The sequence below is a fragment of the Pipistrellus hanaki genome (assembly GCF_964339955.1).
Source record: "Pipistrellus hanaki genome assembly, chromosome: 2".
NCBI lineage: Eukaryota > Metazoa > Chordata > Mammalia > Chiroptera > Vespertilionidae > Pipistrellus > Pipistrellus hanaki.
This window is the reverse complement of record NC_140504.1, coordinates 160,737,366-160,757,337: the sequence shown is the minus strand read 5'-3', so window position 1 is coordinate 160,757,337 and position 19,972 is coordinate 160,737,366.

Here is a 19,972-nt window from a genome sequence, read left to right as displayed (position 1 = left end):
AAGAGTGGTTAGCAAATGTTATATAGGCATAGAGATTAGTCAAAAGAAAACAAGTATGGAGGAAAAGAAATAGGAGGTTAGAACAATACCCAGATCAGCCAGTATTTCTCAGTGGGTGGCCCAATAATAAATAAGTTGAGGACAGAACATTCAGAAGTTGAAGTTTGGCAAGGAAACAGCATTTCAGCCAGTTTGGACAAGTACATGCCATGATTTCAGGTTAGCAAGAGAAGCTTGCAGGCTCTTGCAAAGGTGTTTCCAGAAAGATTGTCAGCCTATATAGGGGTAAGAGGAGATGAAGAAGAATCTGGCATCTCAGAGAACACAAGAGGAAAGATTTTCAAGAAAGAGGGAATGGTTAGTGCATTGAATTTATGGAAATAAAGTAAGATAATAGTAACGTTATACTTAGAATTCTCAATCTGGAAATCACTGATGTCAGAATATCCCAGCTGAGTGGTGGAAAGAGAGCCTGGTTGTGGTGGGCTGCAGGAAAGAAAGTTGAGGAGTAGAGACAGCATTCAAAAAGTAGCTGTAGATGTATATACATTTGTAATTGTAGTTATCCTTTAAGGTCCAAACTGTTGCTTACTACAAATATGATTCTAAACCTTGCTATTTTCACTTGACAAAATGTCCCAGCAATCATTTTATTTTTTATTTTATTTTTTAGAAAGGGAAAGGGAGAGATAGAAACATTGATGAGAGAGAAAGTAATTGATTGGCTGTCTCCTGCACTTTGTTTTTTCTCCCTGTGCCCCTCCTTGAAGTTTATTTTTATAATCTATAAAATGGATGGAATGGGGTTTAAACTACATAGTGTGCTGAATTTTGTAAAGCAGATGGTATTTACAGGATCTGTCAGGTTCTGTATTGCCAGGCCCTATGGAATATTTTTGGTGCAGTTTGAAAACTAAAAGAACAGATTAGAATTTGACCTGAGGAGTCCCTATGACTATTTAGAGACATCCCACAAAACACTGTTAATTTCTAAAAAGTACAGAACAGCACCCAAGACTTATCCAGTTATGTTTAGTTGAAATCAGGTTCTGAGCTGAGCCAGGGACCTTTGGGATGGGATAGTTGAGACTGCCCTCATGTGGACACATGGTAAAATGACAGAAGCAAGCCAGCTCTTGGTTGCTGGGAGAACTCTGCTATATCTTTGTTTTCTTCCAGCCACTATATCCCCTGATTAATAAGACTGGCTATGTCATGAGTTTTCTAGAGCGAATCCAGTGTTTAAACTGATCGCTGGAAAAAATTTTCTTAGCGAGTATGGCATTCTTAACTCTTTGTAACATGGGCCTAGCTATCCTTTGCATCATTCCTCTGTGAATGGCACGGCAGGCACACGCCTCACTTTGGTTCCTGCAGGGATGATGCCTTGGCCTGGAATATGGTTGCCTCCTTTTTTGCAGAATAAATTTCCCAAGTCTTTGAAAGCCCAGCTAAAAATGTTGGTGTGGCCCCGGTCCCTGCCCAGAAAAGCCTGGGTTATTTTGGTAGAAAATGAATGCTTCTTTTACCAGACTCTCTGACTGTGCAACCCTCTAGCAAACTGGTACCCATTATTTTAAAATATTCTGATATGCATTTCATCCCAGGAGTTTGAAACAATAGAAAACAACTAGTGTAGGCAGTTCTTCCCCCTCCCCCCCCACCACTATGTCTTCTGAAACATCCTCTTAAATGGTTTCCCTGCCTCCATTATTTTTGTCATTTTATCATTCTCCAAAGTTGCCCAAATGGTTTGTTCAAAAACAGACATTAATAGCCACCATTTTACGTGAAACCCTTTGATGGCTTTCCCTTACTTGTGGAGCTGCCTTCAAAAACTTTGACCACGCACCTCTATTAGTAAATATTCTTCAGCATGCATCCGTTACATAGATTTATTTAGGTATTTATAAATCACATACATGTCTCTCTACCAGCTTAACTTGTGTATGTTATAAAACACATAGAATAAAAATTAAAGGCTAAAAAATAAGAACAATATTTTATTGACTGTGTAAAAAACATTTTCCATCAAATTATATACTATGGTGAGAGTAATGGGATTGGATGTACATGGTTATTTTTGAAAATCTGTTTGACACTGTTTCAGTTTATTTGGATATTACTTTTTTATGGTTGTTGTAACAATAATAATAGAAGTTCAAAAACTGTTTATTATCCCAACAAAGTCTTGCATAACCATTCATACAAGTGCAAATACACTTTGGAAACTACTGAATCTGAACTCTTCAAAGTGGCATTCAGGAGTCTTGGAAGCCTGACCTAACCTACTTGTCTACCTGGTCTCTGATCATTGTCTTCTATGTGTCTGACATCCTTGATCTCAGACCTACTGGACAACGTATGGGTCCAGGGCTGCACCATATGCTTTCACATGTTTTTGCCTTTGCACATGCATATAAATGGAATGTCTCGATCTTCTTTGTCTGCTCTGCATTACTAGTCATTTTTTTTTTTTAAAAACTATGCATATAGAAACCATTTGTCTCTAGCTTTTGTAAATCACATCCCAAACCTCTAGAACCATGGCTTCCTCTTTTGGTGTTTGAAAGACATCTTTACATCTCCCCCAACTATAGTGTGTATATATATATTAGTGTATTGTGGGTTTTTAACTTACTTATCCCATTTCCTGCAGGACTTGAGGGAGGGGAAAAAACACCTGTTTATCCATGACAACCTTCCCAATTCATAGAAGGAGTACAAAAATATTTGTGGAGTAAATAAGTGAATGCCATGACCTATCATTAAGACTACAGACTGTGTATGTCCCCCAATAATTCCCAGTCATCCCAGTCAGGAGGGACAGGTCCTAATCTGTGGTGGAAGTTCCTGGCCTTCTAGGACAGAAGACTTTTTATTCTTCCTTTGCAAGACTTTTCTTAGTGGCCCAAGTTACCTGGGATAATTCTCCTTACTCTCCATTCCACCCTAGGAATGCTCTTATTGTCTGTGCTACCACTCAAAGAAAAAAATGGGGGAATATCCCACAGACATTCTTGGATATTTAGGTTTCTTCTTCTTCTTCTTCTTCTTCTTCTTCTTCTTCTTCTTCTTCTTCTTCTTCTTCTTCTTTTAACCTTTTCTATCACTGGCCTGATGATTTTTGGGGAGGAGGCTGGAGATTAGGTAAGGGAGTGGAATGGTCCAACTGAAGAAACTGAACAGGAGAATCAAGACTTTCTAACAATTAATAAATTACACGTTGGGCTGGATATTCTGTTGTCAATTCCTTGTTGGTAGCACCCCATCCTAGGACTCTGAGAAGCACTGGACTCCATTTACCAGAATCCCCTCCCCATGCAGTTTCCAGTTAGAACTGGCCAATGAGCAGCACTAACAGAAGATGTGGAGGGTGGAGGGGAGGCTGTTGTCCTGGAGATGGCTGCAGCCACAGCACGAACAGAGAGGGAATTCTCAGAGCTTTTCCTACAAGCTCTTGGGACCATTTCTTTGCTCTTACAGGCTGACACAATTGGTGGGAACTTCCCAGAGATCATTAACTGCCTAGCAGGCTCTTTAGTGCCACCCACTTCAGTTCCTCAGGCCGAGTCTTCGGTGTTGGCTTCCCTAGCAATTCCAGTGGGTAAGTCCTTTACTCCTATGTTGAACTCCTTTCACCTGGAATGCATTGAGTGTTTCCTGTTTTGCTAACCAAATCCTGCCACCTCTCATGGTAGTGAGGTGTATAAAATGAATGAGATAGTTGTGCCATTGACCAGCTGTAGCCGGTATCTAAATCATTCCAAAACATAGGAGCTCAGAACTATTTCCATTTCATTGTTCATAATTCAGTGGGTCATGACCTCAGACTCTCAGAGCTCAGCAAAGAGGTGCATATCAGTTCCATGTGAGCTTCCTATAGTGACTGGATTGAAACAGATGGATCCAGGATGCTGACTGGCTGGTGGGACACCTTAGTTCTCCTTCCTATGGCCTCTCTCTCTATGTGGTCTCCCACCACTCAGTAGGCTAGTTTGAGCATCTTTCCATGATGCCTGGCTTCCAGGAGGCTGAGAGCAGAAGCTACGAGGCTGCTTAAGCCTTTATTGGCCTAGCATCACTTTTGCCACATTCTGTTGGTCAAAACAAGTAACCAGCCCAAATTGAAAGGAGGAGAACCAGAATCCTCTTTATGAAGGGAAGAGTGGCAAAATCACTTTATAAGGAGTGTGGGAGGGAATGCTGCAGCCACTTTGGAAAACAAGTCCACAGCAGCTGAAGAAAGTGAAGCATTGAGAGGTTAAATAATTTGTCCAAGCTCACTCAAGGGCTCAGTGGCAGGCCCGAGATTGAACTCTGATCAATTTGAATTCCATGTCCATGTCTTTGCCACTCCACTCCACTGCCTGTTTTACTCACCATTGGATGCCCAATACAAAGTACAAAAAAGATTATAGTGATTGAACTGATTCGGTGCCCTCAGCCAGGCCAGCCCCGGTCCCTAATGGGATTGTGGTTCAGAGTGAATGACAGTGGCATTTAATGACATGCTCTGGGGCTGCCTTTGACCCAGGGAAGAGCAGGAGGCTTTATCTATCAGAAGGGCTACCCACGAGCCAATAAATTGAATAATCTCAAGTGAAGCCATAATGAACCTCGAGTCAGAGGGGCCCACTGGTTGCCAATTCTCTTTGCACATGGTGCTCTTTTTTGCTAAACTTCCCTGGAGCTCCTTTGCTAATTTAACTTTCCTTAATAATCAGCAGATGGCTTCTGTCTGGGCAATCATCAGCTGGTGCTTAGCGATGGCAGATTCAAGAGGAGGCATGGGACTTGTTAGGGGTGGGGAATCCAGATGCCAACATGCACAATGCCAGGTGAAGTTATAGGCATTTTCTAATTGGTGTTGGGGGCAGTGAGGACAGCTGAGAGGGACATTAGGACATACCCTTCCTGGAAGGGGGAGACTGCTGCTTGGGGAGGCAGCAGAACCAGAGAAGGCAATGACAATGGAAATTAGCAACAGCTCCAGAAGAGAGACCGGCTCTTTTCTGAGAACTCATTACCTAGTAGTGTGTCCTATGCATATAGGCACACAATAAACATACAGGAAATATAAACTGGGGCCCACCATTTGTTCACCTACCCATCTATTCAACAAATACATGTTGAGGCCCTAATTGTACACCAGGCCCCACAGAGCTGAGGTAATTACACAAATCAGCTTCCCTCTGGTATTAGTTGAGGGTAATTCCAGAAGGAGTTGATTTCCTGACACTTTCCAGATGCAGACAGTGATAGCGAGAAGTACTCTGGGTACTCAGAAAGGTTCAAAGCACTGATTGTGTCTGATATGTAGAAACTTTTTCAGTATTTTGACCATTGTATACCCAGAGACTAGAACATGCTTGGAAATTTATAGGGGCTTAATAAATATTTTGGAATGAATACTCAACCAAACTGCCAATCAATACTAAAGGCAGATTTGACAAAGGTGCCAAGGCAATTCAATGGGGAAAATGACAGTGTTTTCAATGAACAATGCAGGAACAACTGGATATCCATATGCAAAAGGATGAATTTTGGACCTTGACCTCACACCCTTCACAATAAGGAATTAAAAAACAGCTCCAATGAATAAGAACTGATGAGACACTATCGTTTTTTAATGTTTCAACATTTTTTTTGTGTGTGTTTCATTTTTATCCAGGACATTTTGTTTTTTTGTAGCTTTATCCTATACTAGAGGCCCAGTGCACAAAATTGGGTGTCCTTTACCCCAGCCTGCACGCTCTCCAATCTGGGACCCCTCAAGGGATATCCGACTGCTCGTTTAGGCTTGATCCCAGTAAAATCGGGCCCAAATGGGCAGTTAGACATCTCTCTCAAAATCCAGGATTGCTGGCTCCCAACCACTTGCCTTCCTGCCTGCCTAATTGTTCCTAACCACTTTTGCCTACCAGCCTGATCACCCCCTAACCACTCCCCTGCCAGCCTGATCGACACCTAACTGCTCCCCTGCCAGCCTGATTGCCCCCAACTGCCCTTCCCTGCCAGCCCAGTCACTCCTAACTGTACTCCTCTGCCAGCCCAGTCGACCTCAAATGCCCTCTTCTGAAGACCTGATTCCAACAACTGCCCTCCCCAGCAGACCTGGGTACTCCCCAACTGCCCTACCCTTCAGGCCTGATCCCTCCCCCCCCCCCCAACTGCCCTCCTGCTGGCCATCTTGTGGCAGCCATCTTTGACCACATGGGGGTGGCCATCTTGCATGTTTGAGTGATGGTCAATTTGCATATTACTTCTTTATTAGTCCTGGACTGTGAGAAAGATGTTCAATTGCCGGTTTAGGCCCGATCCCTAAACCAGCAGTCAGACATCCCCCAAGGGGTCCCAGATTGGAGAGGGTGCAGGGTGGGCTGAGGGACAACACCCCCAACCCCCCAGTGCATGAATTTCATGCACCGGGTCTCTAGTTGAGCTATAATTCACATACCTATATATGTATAATCTCACACTGAGATTTATAATTTACCCATTGAAAGCATACAATTTCATAGTTTTGGATATTACATTAAAACTTTTTTAGTTGTACAAAATATATATAACATAAAATCTTCCATTTTAACCATTTTAAGTATACAATTCAGTGGCATTAATTTCATTCACAATGTTTTACAACCATCACCAATATCTAATACCAAAACTTAGTCATTACCCTAACAGAAACTCTATATTCATTCAACAATAATCACCCATCCCTCCTCTACTTAGTTCTTAGTAATGTGTAACCTACCTACTATGTTAACATGTGCCTGTTCTAGATATTTTATTTAAGGGAAATTATGCATTTGTCATTTTATGTCTTTTTTTTTCACTTAGCATAGTGTTTTCAAGGTTCATCTAGGATGAGCATGTATTTTTCTACATTTTGTACAATTAGAACGTCATTGCTTTTTAAGAGTAAATTATATTTTATTGTATTTATCTACATTTTATTTATCTATGCATCTGTAGATAGACATTTAGCTTTTTTCTACCTTTTGGCTATTGTGTGTAATGCTGCTATGAAAATTGGTGTACAAGAACCTGTTTGAGTTCCTTCTTTCAATTAAGACACCTTCTTGATATCAAAATACATGATATTGGGAATCAAGAGCCCTCAAGTCTGGCTCTTAAAATTTTTATTAGAACACTTTCTTTCAAATTAGAACACACAAAGATGTTCAGGATTTTACATAAGATTTCACATGAAAAATAAATAGATAAAAATTGTATTCTATTAGTACAAATATATTTTACAAGTTCAAATTCATAATGCAAAACAATGACCATAATGTATGCTATTTTGATATATAAGAAATAAAACAAAAGACTACTGATAACAGTTTATATCTATTTAGCACATTAATATGCCTCTTTCTGAAATTGCAAGACTACCCTCCTAATTTTTTCCGGTGCTGAGAGATTTGGTCTCTGATTAACCATGACAAGAAACAAAGCTCATTTGAGATGGTTTAAGCAAAACGTATACAACTATATAGGTAGGTAAAAGGAACCTTCAGGTTAGATAGAGAATAGGGCCTGGAGGTTACACAGCCAGATTAATATGTAGACACCCTTCTGGAATACCTTTTATTGCAACTTCACTTCTATCAGCTCTGGCAGTACTACTACTAGGATGTCCGGCATTGATGTTCATAGAAGTTCATCATCTCACTGTTTGCCTCCTCCCCACTCCAGGAATGGATTAACCAGTGTCTGCTTCCACACATTTTAGGTTGTGAATGAAAGTCTTACCAAGGCTGAGACTATGGGCAGAGCCTAGGTCATGTGCCTGTATCCTAGTTACAAGACATACTAGAAAATAGAGTTCTGGCTTCTACTTTGGGGAGATAGCTTGCACAATATGAGGAGTTCCTCAAATATAGAAAATAAATCCAGAATTTGTGGATTCTTTCCTGAATATTCCTCTGGAAAATGTGGATAACTATTCCATATATGAATTTACTTAAAGGAATCTTGATTAATTCAGCAAAATTTGAGTGATTGTCAAAAATTGTAAAGTGATTGATTGCCTTTTATTTTGAATCCTATGGGAAACAAAGGTGGGCTTTCAGTAGATAAATTACAGAATTGGCTTCATTTTAAGGAATAACTCTTCATGGCATGTGAAAAGAATATTTGTATCAGGGCACACAATTAAAGCCTAGCTCAGTTAGTCTATTTTAATCATCAAAGATGATAATTTAGGCCTATATGATATTTGGAAAGTCATAGAATAGGACAAATTGAGGGTATACTTTGAGATATATACAAATGATGCTTAGGCTTTGGTTTGATCAACTGAGATGTCATTCTCTAAAAGGGGGTGGATCAAGTTTGGAGTGATGATGTGTGGGAATTAGGATTCATTTTTGGAACTGTTAAATTGGAGATAATTCAGACATTGAAGATATTGGGCGTTAGATGCCTGTAGCTCAGAGGAGAGGGCCAGGCTAGAAATATAAATTGGGAAGCATTGGATGTAATTGGTACATAAAGGCATGGATTAAATGAAATAAACTAGAGAGTGTGTGTAGATGGACAAGAGCAGAGTTCAGAGGGCTGAACCCTGGGCTACTCTCTGTGCCATGAATAGAAGAAGAGAATTATGTTTATGAGAAAAGACAGAGTGTAAGAGATGCTGTGAGTGGCCATCCACTGTCAGAGTGGTCTAGCTTCCTGTTTAGCAGGATGGATTTCCAAATGCCTGACTCCTAGATCTGCCATGTGGTTGTTCTGGGACTAGCATCTCCATGTAATGATAGTAGTGAGCTGTGGTGAGCTTGATGGTATAGTGTTATATGGGTATATGTGAATTCTGATGATCACAAGTATTATGAGTTTGTGTTAATTGGGAAAGTTGCAAAAGCATGTGGCTCCCAACTGCTCTCCTGCCTGCCTGATTGCCCCTAACTGCTTCTGTCTGCCAGCCTGGTTATCCCCTAACCACTCCCCTGCCAACCTGATTGATGCCTAACTGCTCCTCTGTCAGCCCAATTGCCCCTAACTTCCCTCCTCTGCAGGCCTGGTCCCTCCCAACTGCCCTCCTCTGCTGGCCATCTTGTGTCCACATGGGGGCAGCCATCTTTCACCACATGGGGGCAGCCATATTTTGTGATAAAGTGATGGTCAATTTGCATATTACTCTTTTATTAGATAAGATTTTGCCCTTTAGCAAAGCATATATACATGTCAAAGGTAAGGTTTGATAAATAGGAAAGTATTATCAGATTAGGGGAAATGTCTACAGCATTTCAACAGCAGGTGATAATATGCAGATTTTATTATCCCTGCTGAAGCCCCAATGTCTATCAGCCTTCTGATGAACTTCTTGCATAATTATGACCTGCTGGAATTTGCCTCCTGCAGGTAGGGTTATTTATTTTGGAAGATTTGTAATGTTCATGATCTGATGCTACCTTTTGACCTCTATCTTGACTTCTTACATGTCTTGTCATTATTTGGCCCTGAAGCAAGATGGTGGCAGAGAGAAGTAATATTGATTAAGCTTAACCCTTAGCTGGTAGTAATGTAAGCTTAGCTCAGTCTTCATAGGATAACATCTCAACCTTTCATCACAGCACTCTTTTCCTTCCTCATCTTTACTTCTGTCCTGGGCTTTCCTGGACAGTCTTCATGGACACTTATGAAGGGCTTGCTACATCCTAAAAATAGGTATCTTAAAAATATATGTTCTTTCATTTAATTATATCATCAGAGCAACCCTATGATGTATATATATTTTTAATCCCTACTATTCCCAGTTTACAAATGAGGAAACTAAAGTTTAGATAGATCATGCAACTAGCAAATGGCAGAACTGAGAAACAAATCTAGGGCTGTTTGATTCCAAAGCCAATATTCATTCTGTTATATCATATTGCTTTTTGCTAATAATACATCTTATATATTAAGTAAAAACACATAAATCAGCTAATAGTTGCTGTTGAGGGCTAAGTAGGTTTTACTAGAAAAAGTGCAGGTGGAGCTGATAAAAAATACACAACAAAAAACAAATAGAAAAAACAAAAACAATAGTTGAATTGCTTTAATAGAAACATCTTTGCAAAAAGGTGAGTAATAATGAAGGCAAACATAGGTTGCAGATATGACTGTCATTCACACCAAGGAATTTGGCTAAATTCACTTTGGAGGAAAAAGGTAAATAGTATAAATATTTATCCATACTACCAAACCAAACACCTATGATTAAAATTTTGACTTTATGGGTAATTATTTATGCATTATGAAGTCATGATGTTTATGTCTCAGATAGCATTGTTGGTGGGTGGTTGAAAGGGACAAAATATTTAGATCAAGGAAATCTAATATCTTCAGGCAAAACTACTTCCCAGACCAATCATTTACATTGTATAACAAAGTTCCCCCATTCTTCTTCCCATTGAAATATGACCTTGGCCTCTGAGTCTGAACCAGCCAGACTTTGAGCAGATGTAGTTTTATGGTTTAGCCTGAGAACTCCAGATACAAAAGCTTACACCAGTTTTAAGAATGGGCTGAGATAACCACTAAAGAAAGCTCTTGCAGGAGGAGCCACAAAGCCAGGAACAAGTCTCCAGGCCATGTAATCACAGGGGTTTATGCAAACCTCTTAAGGGAGGTTTACACAAATATACATCCAATTTCCTCTTTGGACAGGGCTGTTCCTTTCCAATGAGTCAGTGTTTAACAGAGCTTGGCAAAGCTTGAGCCTGTCGGCTGGAAGTAGATGCGGTTTGAAAACTCGACCTATTCTTTCAAGGAGAAAATAATCCTTAAGCTGCATTAACATGGCCCACCATGAGCAGCAGAGATGGACAGGGATTCTGTTATCAATGTATTCTCTGGGCTGATGCTTCCTTGCCAGGCTGCAGTGGCCTCTGGTTGCCTGCACCTGCCTTGTTATCTGCCTCCTGCAGACAAGACCTGCCTTTGTGTGTGACATCTCTGAGCATGTATCTGTAAGCAGGGCTCAGTTTTCTGAGCTTTAATTTTGAATGAGATGGAAAATACACTCAACACAGCCTCTGCCTCCTATGTCTAAGTCCTGAGGCGAAGTTCATTTCACGTTCCTATCTCATGAGAAGAAATAGGCTGCATTGGATATAGACATGCTGGGATTATGCCGTACCATGCTGTTTTTAAGTACTGACATACTGGCCTTATATAGTAGTATGATACTCTCTTCTTAGCACTTTTAAAAAAATCTAAAATCTGAATTCTTCGGGTCTTGAGTTTAAGATCAAAGACTCAACTTTTTCGACATATGTGAAAAGATAAGTTGTTGGACAGTCTACCAGTCTGGCCAGGTCTATGAGATTCACATTCCCAGTAAGCCCCCAAGTTGTGGTATCACAAATCTTCTGTTGCAAGAATAACTCTCCTCTACTTTCCCCAATGAGTGGGATGTGAATTTAAAGTAATGCAGTTAAGTCTGCACTCACTGGGGTTTCCATCTGCAGATGATATCATGAACAGAAACAGAGATAAATCAGAAATGGCTTATTTGAAACCAATACTATAGCTGTGATATAAACCTTGTGATGCCTGTACCTTCTCCCCACCTCATCCCACAAAAAGTGTTTGTTTAAAAAAGACCTTCAAAGTTATCAAATAAGAGATGGAATGATTTAAGTAAAGTCAAATGAAATATTTGTAATTATTTTATACCACATTGTGCGCCCCCCCCCCCCCTTATTGCTCTTCTATGTCTTTTTACTGTCTTGCCACCCTGACTTCACTCCTTTCTCCCCTTGGTCCCAGTTGTCTCCCATAAATAAATAACTGGACCCTCCCAGAAAAGATAAGCTGGTGGGGTGCTTGGAGAGCTTGGAGTCTCAGGGAGGAGATGGGAGGAGGGGACACAGCCTGACCAGGACTGCTGGTTTTGGCTCTCAGTTCACTCTAGAGCCATGAATTCCCCAGTGCAGTTCATCCTACTGGCTGCATGGACAAGGCCAGTTGGTCCACAGACAGAAGGACAGTGACAGTCAGAATGGACCTGCAGAGCTAGGGGGCAGGAATGAGGGCACATTAGGGGACTAGATTACTAAGATAGCAGTTCTGTGCCATCTCTGCCATGGGCCTATCCCAGCTATTGCATCAAAGGCTGTAACTCTATGGTTTGTGCTTTGTCCTTAAAGTTTTGAAAACATTGAACAGTTTTAACAGGGAGAACTGATGTTCTATAACCCTCTGTATGAGGGATAAGATAGCTGTAATTTCTGTGTTCGATTCCTACACTCTCTTGGTTGTAAGGATGCTAAACGAAGGCGATAAAAACACCTTCATTTATTCTTAGTTTATTGAAGACTGAGCAATTATGATTCAGGAAAAAAACCATTGACATCAACTCTGTATCTGATAGGTACTATATATGCTCAACAAATACTTGATGATCAGTTGTGTTTTATGGAAATATGTCCTGTATTTTTGGTTCACTAGAAAAACTTAGTAATCCAGGGACACATCCCTCAGGAGCCTGCTAGATATATGGCATTCATCTGGTGATGGGTCTCTGTTAGAGCTCAGGGAATTTTAGAACTAAAGGGACAGCTGATACCACCTTGCCCAGAGCTTGAAAAGTGACTTAACCAACATCCCCCATTGAGGTTTTGGTAGAGAGAGCGATGGCTGTTTGACTTACTAGGCAGACCCTCCCAGATAACATTTGCAGGAAGCAGGAGTATGGGACCAGTGGTGGAAATTTCAGCAATCCGGAGAGCCAGCCAGTTCAAGGAACTATCTGACCTCAAGTTGCTCTTAATTGCTCCCCCGTTAGTGCCTCAGGCATATCCTTCCTCACTCCTATGTCCATTACTGCTGTCATCCTCCTGATCTCTCTACTTCAGATGGGCCCAGGTATGGCTGCAAGTCCTTTCTCCTGTGTCCCAGCCTAGCTGAATGAAGGCTGTGGGTAGGGGTTTGAAGGAGGTCCTATTAAATGCAGGGTATGTGGGCAACACATTTGCCTCTTTCCATCATCGGAAGAGTTAGGCTTCCCTAATGACCCCATCTCCAAATGACCTCCTAGAGGGATATTCAAGCCAGAGACACAAACACACAGCTGCTGCAGAGTGGACTGGGTGAGCATTTTTTATTTTAAACAACCTCTTCCTCTTTTCCACCCTAAAGGTATGTTCCTTTCCCTCAGATTTTCCCTTCTTTTGCACAAGAGGGCGCTGGAGTCCATATTACCGTGCTCTCTGTTTGGAGACTAGGATGAAGGGAAAGGCAGAAAAAGCAACCTGGGTGTGTTCCAGAGGGCGGCATTAGCCCTGCCCACATCGGGGTCAGGTCTACTCTGTGTAGACCCTGGAGGAGGCAGTGACTGAGGGAGGATATACACTCCTCCCAGGAACCCAGCAGCTCAGGGGTCCTGCCAGCTTCGAGGAGGGAGTGCTGCAGAATGCGACAGGCAGTGTGAGAACAGGCCGAGAGACTCGGGGCCTTTTAGCCTGGGGTGAAGAAGATTAGGGGGCAATGGGCACTGTTTCTGCATTTTTAAAAGGCTTTTGCTTGGAAGAGAGACTAGGCTTGTTTTATGTGTCTCTAGCAGCAGACGTAGGTGGGACCTATAAGTAATATTTTTCGAGACAGCTTTCATCCTGCTACATGGGGAACTTGCCACATGATGAAAGCAGCAGGAGCATGGGCTCTGGAGGAAGCCCCAAGTTCCCACTCTGACCTGTCCCTGCTAGCTCGGTGACTGGGACAGGTTAGTCACCTAACCTTTCCTGGCTCCTTCCTCTTCTCTCTAGATGGGGATAATGACATTGCCTTTGCAGGTGGTGCAGACTCAAACATATGAATAAAGTGCTCAGAACTGGTTTGGCTTAGTGGATAGTCGGCCTGTGGACTGAAAGGTCCTGGGTTTGATTCCAGACAAGGGCATATACCTTGGTTGTGGGCACGTCCCCGGTGGGGAGTGTGCAGGAGGTGACAGATCGATGTTTCTCTCTCATCAATGTTTCTAACCCTCTATCCCTCTCCCTCCCTCTCTGTAAAAAATAAAAAATCAATAAAATATAAATAAATAAAATGCTCAGCATAGTGCCTTGCTTTTTTTCTTTTTATGAGAGTTCAAATAACAAACAAAAAAGATTATAGTAGGTAACCTTGAACGCATATTCTGTGGAAAGCACCTTTGCCATCTCTCACCCATTACCGTATTTTCTGGCGTATAAGACGACCCCCTAATTTTACAGTTAAAACATAGGATTAGGCCTATATTTGCTGTATAAGACTACCCCCCACTTCCGAGGCAACACCAGTTCTTTTTCTAATAGACCGCCTCTCTGACTCAGCCAATCCAAGCAGGCTTTTTATGCATGCAAATTATACATGTTCTGTACCCGAAGCTACACTGTGTTCTAGTAAAAAAGCCCTCCAACAGCCCAAGAGGTGAGCTTTCCTACTCTGATTTTATAAGAGGTAAGCAGGTGTCAAAGAGGGTAAGAGATGTGTCCAGCGTCTCAACCTCTGAGGTTGGGCTGCTGAAATCCTAGCTGGGCCTGCCTGTCTTTTAAGCAGCTCTCCTGCCTCTGTCCATGTGGGGTCTTCACCCAGAGGCCCCCGGGCGGGCAGCGGGCTGTCGGCGGGTTTATCCATCACACACAACGACGCAGGGGCACATATGCTGTTCTGGCAGAGGCCAGACGCGCTCTCCAGTGTGGGTGGGAATAGTGGATGAATAATCCAGGAGAGGGATCAACAGAAGGGGCCAGAGGAGGCCAGCTCCGCATCAATTCCCCCGCCCCCAACAGGGGCGGCAGAAGGCGCAGCTGGCAGGCCCCCAGATCGGAGCCGCCAGCCCATCATCTTGCCGCTGGGTTCTGCACAGCTTTCCCTCTCCATTCTTTCTCGTTTTTTGACACTTGTGATTATTACCGATCCTGGTGGCGCTGACGCAGGGGAGTGCAATGGTTACCATGGCACGCTTTAATAGCGAGAGCAGATGTTTGGCAGGCGAGCTCCTTGCATTCTAAATACACAAGGCGAAAGTCGGTGGAGGGCGTAATTGATTTGCTGACTGCGGTGGGAAGCCAGCCAGGGCCAGCGCTGGGCCCGGGCACCTTATCACATTCTCTCCAACACAGCACATGGTCTCATCACGAGCTGACCCCTAGCAGGCCCCTCCGGCCCCGCATGTTATCAATTCCCACCTGCTCTCTCCTCTTCTGCCCTGCTCCACACCTGCAGCCTCCCAAACAAGCCACCGGCTGTCTCCTTGTCTGGGTCTTCGCACCAGATGTGGCTTCTGTCCAAAGCACCCCATCCTTTGTCGTGTGGGTGATGCCCTCACGTCCCTCGGTTCTCACCCGACCTCACTCTCTAGCATGCCTACCCTTCCTAGAATGTACTGTTGTGCTGCAATTGCTTGTTTATCTTCCCAATAAAAGGCGAATTTCTTGAGTGCAGAAGCTATGATATTTATAGGTATAATTTTGACTATAATTTATATAAAAATGACGTGAAATAAAAGGGCCATCTTTACCGTGAGTATCACACTTCTTGTAAAGCACCTTACAATCGGCCAGGACAGCAAGTGCCCATGACCTCCCACAAAACAAAATTTTATTCTCTGCATTCGAGGCACATGTCCCTACCTCCGAGCCTCTGTTTGCAGCATCACCCCCACCTAGAAACCTGGTGTATCTTCTCTCTTCCATTTCTACCTATTCAAATTTTGGTCATCAATCAAGACAGCGCTTAGCTGTTCATGTCATTTTCTCTGGTATACCCTTTCCAAGAAAAGTTGATCGCTTCTCAATCATAACCCCTTTCCCTAACACCCCCACTTCAATTGCACACTTAACTCTACAATATACTGTTTGCTTCTCTTTTGAGATCCTGGACTTGTCAAGACCGAGCCAAATGAAGTGGAGAGCCCAGGCTTTGGACTTAGGCCCAGGTTCATGTCCTGAGTCTGCCATTTGCTTGTTATGTGTAATTTGGACATGTTATATGACCTCTCAGCTTCGTTTCCCCCATTATTGGAACGGGCATGATCACATTTCCTCTACTGGGTAACTGTGCGGATGAAATGAGATACTGAAGAAAAAATACATAGCCCAGTGCATGGAACACACGAGGGGCTCATTAAATGGTTGCTATTATTAAGTTTCTATTTACATATTTTCCTGATGCCACCCACCAAGGAGACTGTGCCCTTCTTGAAGTTGGTGCCATGATACCTATGTACACCCAGCTCCTGTCATATACAGTGGGGAGAGTAGCAGAAACTTACCCTAGCTGTGAGTCCCACCGCCTTGTCTGTAAATTGGGGTGATGAGATAATTGGGAGCATTAAACTTTGAGTACATTTTCAACTGTAAAGTTAAAAAACAATTGGAGTCCATTTAAAAGGACAGCCTGAGAGGAAGTGCATGGAACAAAGGCACATCCCTTTCTGCTCCACTTTGAAGATACTGGGCTGAGGCTGGTTTGCAGTAGGTTATTTCCCTGGTGATGTGAGTGTATAGAATTCACCTTCTCCACGAGTTTCTGACCCAGGGGGAGAGAGAGACAGAGAAGGGAGCTGTGTGTGTGTGTGTGTGTGTTCTAGGGAGGGGAATGACAGAGAGAGGGTTTTCCAGGGACAGAACAACTGAGAATTTGCCTGGAGAAAAAAAACACACTTTGGTTTTTGACATTATTTTTGAATAATCACAACTACCACTTTTGTGACTGTGACCAAGATATCAAATTACTAAAGGAGAATAAGAAATTTTCTTACCAAATGGTTTGATGAAGGGTATTGACAAAAGTGAACATTTGTGAGGTGGCTGAGCCAACCCCAACTGGGTGAGAACAGTAGAGTTGAGGGGCTCTGCCACTTCTGTTTTACCAAAGTGCTTAGAGCCTTTTTTTCTATCTTAATGAAAATTTGTGATTTAAAAGAAAACCTCTATTTCAAAAGAAATGTAACTTGGCTCATTTCTCAAATTATCAAGTGTATTTTTTTATATCACATTTGCAACAGTTATAATTTCCACCTCTCAGAAAGTTCCAGAAGATTCATAATCCCTCTCCATGAGTCCCTCCCTTGACATGGTGCTGATGAACATGAAGTTCAGGCATTTTGCAGTGCTGGGTGGGCTAGAGGTAGCTTGTTCTCACTGCCTCATTTCAGTTAGCCATGTGAGCACAGTGAATGAAGTCTTAAGTGACTGTTCTCTATACTATCAGACTCTGGCTCCCAGCATGTATGATAGCACCACACAGCTCTGAGATCTGGAGAGCTGGATGTGGTAGTACCTTGTAACACTGGGAATGTATTTTCAAGCCTCTACTCTGGAGAACACCAGGTTGGACTCCATCCCTTTCTGTGTCTATTCAGGTAATCATGCGGTTTTTCTTCTTCTGTCTGCTGATGTGGGTGAATTGCATTGATTGCTTTTTAATTGTTAAACCAGCCTTGCATTCCCAGGAGAAACCTCACTTAATGTATTATTAGATTTGACTTGCTAGTATTTTGTTAAGGATGTTGGGTTTATATTCCTGAGGGACATTGGTCTCTAAAATTTTTTGGTTGTAATGTCTGGTTTTGGTATCTGGATAATCTCAAAAATGAATGGAGATTCACATCTCTATTTGCAAAAATTAGTTGCGATTCCTATTCTATATTCTGGATATTTTGGGTAGAGTTAATGTTATTTCTTCCTGAAATGTTTGGTGGAACTTCCCAGTAGATGCCCTCACTTTGAAGGCTTTTCATATTCAAGGCAGCCTCAGAGCACCTGAGGGTCCTTCCTGTGGAAAACTTAGAAGCTCCCCATGAACAGAGGAATAGGGGGACCCCTTTTCCCCAAGCCACACATGGAAGTCTCCTCTTCCCTGATCACTTCTAGTGTTATCTCACCAACTTGTTGGTCACAGTATACCCAGAATGATTTTGAGTCTTGAGGAGGCAGTGTGATACTGTGAAAAAAAGCTCAAATCCTTGGCTCTAGTACAGATCATCCTATGACCTCAGGCCCACATTCCTGCAGTTATTACTGGGCATGGTGAATTTTAGCTCATAATGCCTGCTGTGAGGATTGAAGAGAAAATATGACCAATATAGTAGGTTTTCAGTGAACTCTAGTTTTCCTTCTGAGGAAATAGGAACACAGTGTCCTATTTTACTCTGGCCATAGGATCCATTTGGGTAAAAAGCCTGTTTGCTCACCTCTGAATCTGGAAGAGTTTCTGAAGAGAGTCAAAAATGCAGACAGAGTTCTATTTTTTTCCCCATCTGTTCAACAAGATGAATGAGTTTACCTTGAAAACAGTCACATTACAAAGTGATTGCTGGATGGGAACAATTTGTTATAATGCTCCAATTTCGCTGCTTCCTTCCCCATGGGGATAATGCCCTCCTCTGGAGGCTCCAGAGTGTTGCTTCCTAATGGGAACTGGAGAACAGGCAGCTATTCAAATTCTAACTAGAGCCTAGAAGGATGGTTCCTTTTGATTGAAAAAAAGTCATGAGTCAGCTGCTTAGGAGAATGCTTTGCTGATGATATTAGTACATAGAAGCAATTTCATCAGTCTGGGAAGCGCATTTTCAAGAGGCAAGATTGGCAGAGCAGAAAGGACAGAATATTAATGAAGCTGTCAGGGGGGATGACGGTGCTGCTGCAGTTCTGGGCAGCAGAGAGAGCTGTTGTCTCCTAATCCTGAACTAGAGATTTGGCAAGAAGATGACATGGAAGAAACTGGCTTCTTCTTGTTTGCCATTGTAAAGTTCTATGATTGACTTAGTAGCATTGCATTTGGTTGGCTCTTAGACTTCACTAGAAAGAATCAAAGGACATAGGATGGTTAGTTACAATATTAGCTAACATCCTGCCTTAAACTTGCAATGAGCCAGCCACTGTTCAAGTATTTTGTGTATATTAGTTCATTAAATTCTCACAACAGTAGTGTAAGAGAGGGAATAATATTACTATGCCCATTTTGGAGATGAGGAAACTGAGGCATAGAGATATGAAGCTAACTTCCCCCAGGCTACACAGATAATTGCATTCTTAACTATTATTTGCAAAATGCCTTGCTGATAATATTTGTACTTTTGATCCAATTTAGTCTTGTAAACAGTGCTGTGTGGTAAGTACATTTTATTACCATTATTTTATTAGTGGGAAATCTGAGGCAGAGAGAGAGAGAGAGGAGAGAGAGAGAGAGAGAGAGAGAGAGAGAGAGAGAGAGAGAGAGAAGAGTGAACTTCAGAAATTTAGTCCTGAAGTATCCTAAACAGTGCTAATAATCTAGGCTTCATATGGTTGTCTAATAACACAGAGAAAATGTCAGAAAGTAAGACTCAGTGCAAAGTCTGACTTCAAGTCCAGTGCTTTTCATTACTACACACTTTCTGCACACCTTTCTCCCCCGTGCCAGACTCTGTGGGGTGAGGGGTCAGGAGATAGAAAAGCATAGTCTCTGAGCCATAGGTGCCCTGGGCTACACTGGCTTCTCCCCTACTTGAGACTCAGGACCTGAACGGGGTGCAATTTTAGCACTCTCATTTGGTAGCCTGGTGACCTTGACACTGTCTCTCTATTCAATCTGCAGCCATCTGCTTTCAGGAGGCAGGGTTGAAAGACAAGAGAAAAAGAAATTTCATTTTCACCACCAGTCAGAAAAGGCAAGTCCTTGCTCCTCTGAGGTTTACTTGGAGTAAAACAGGTATTTAGAACATACATATCAAAGGTCTTTAGGGCTGACATTTTAAGAAACAAGTTTGGATCAACCTCAAGTTATTAAATCTTGATCTGATGGCAGGGGACCTTAACACAAATGAATGACTCTAAGACAAGGTTCTATTGACATTTGGGGTTGGGTAATTCCTTGTGGGGAACTGTCTTGTGCATTGTGTAATGTTTAGCAACATCCCTGACCTCAGCTTACTAGATGCCAGCAGCACCACAGCCTCCTTAAGTTGTGACAATACTAGTAAGACAAAGCCTCTAATGGTGAG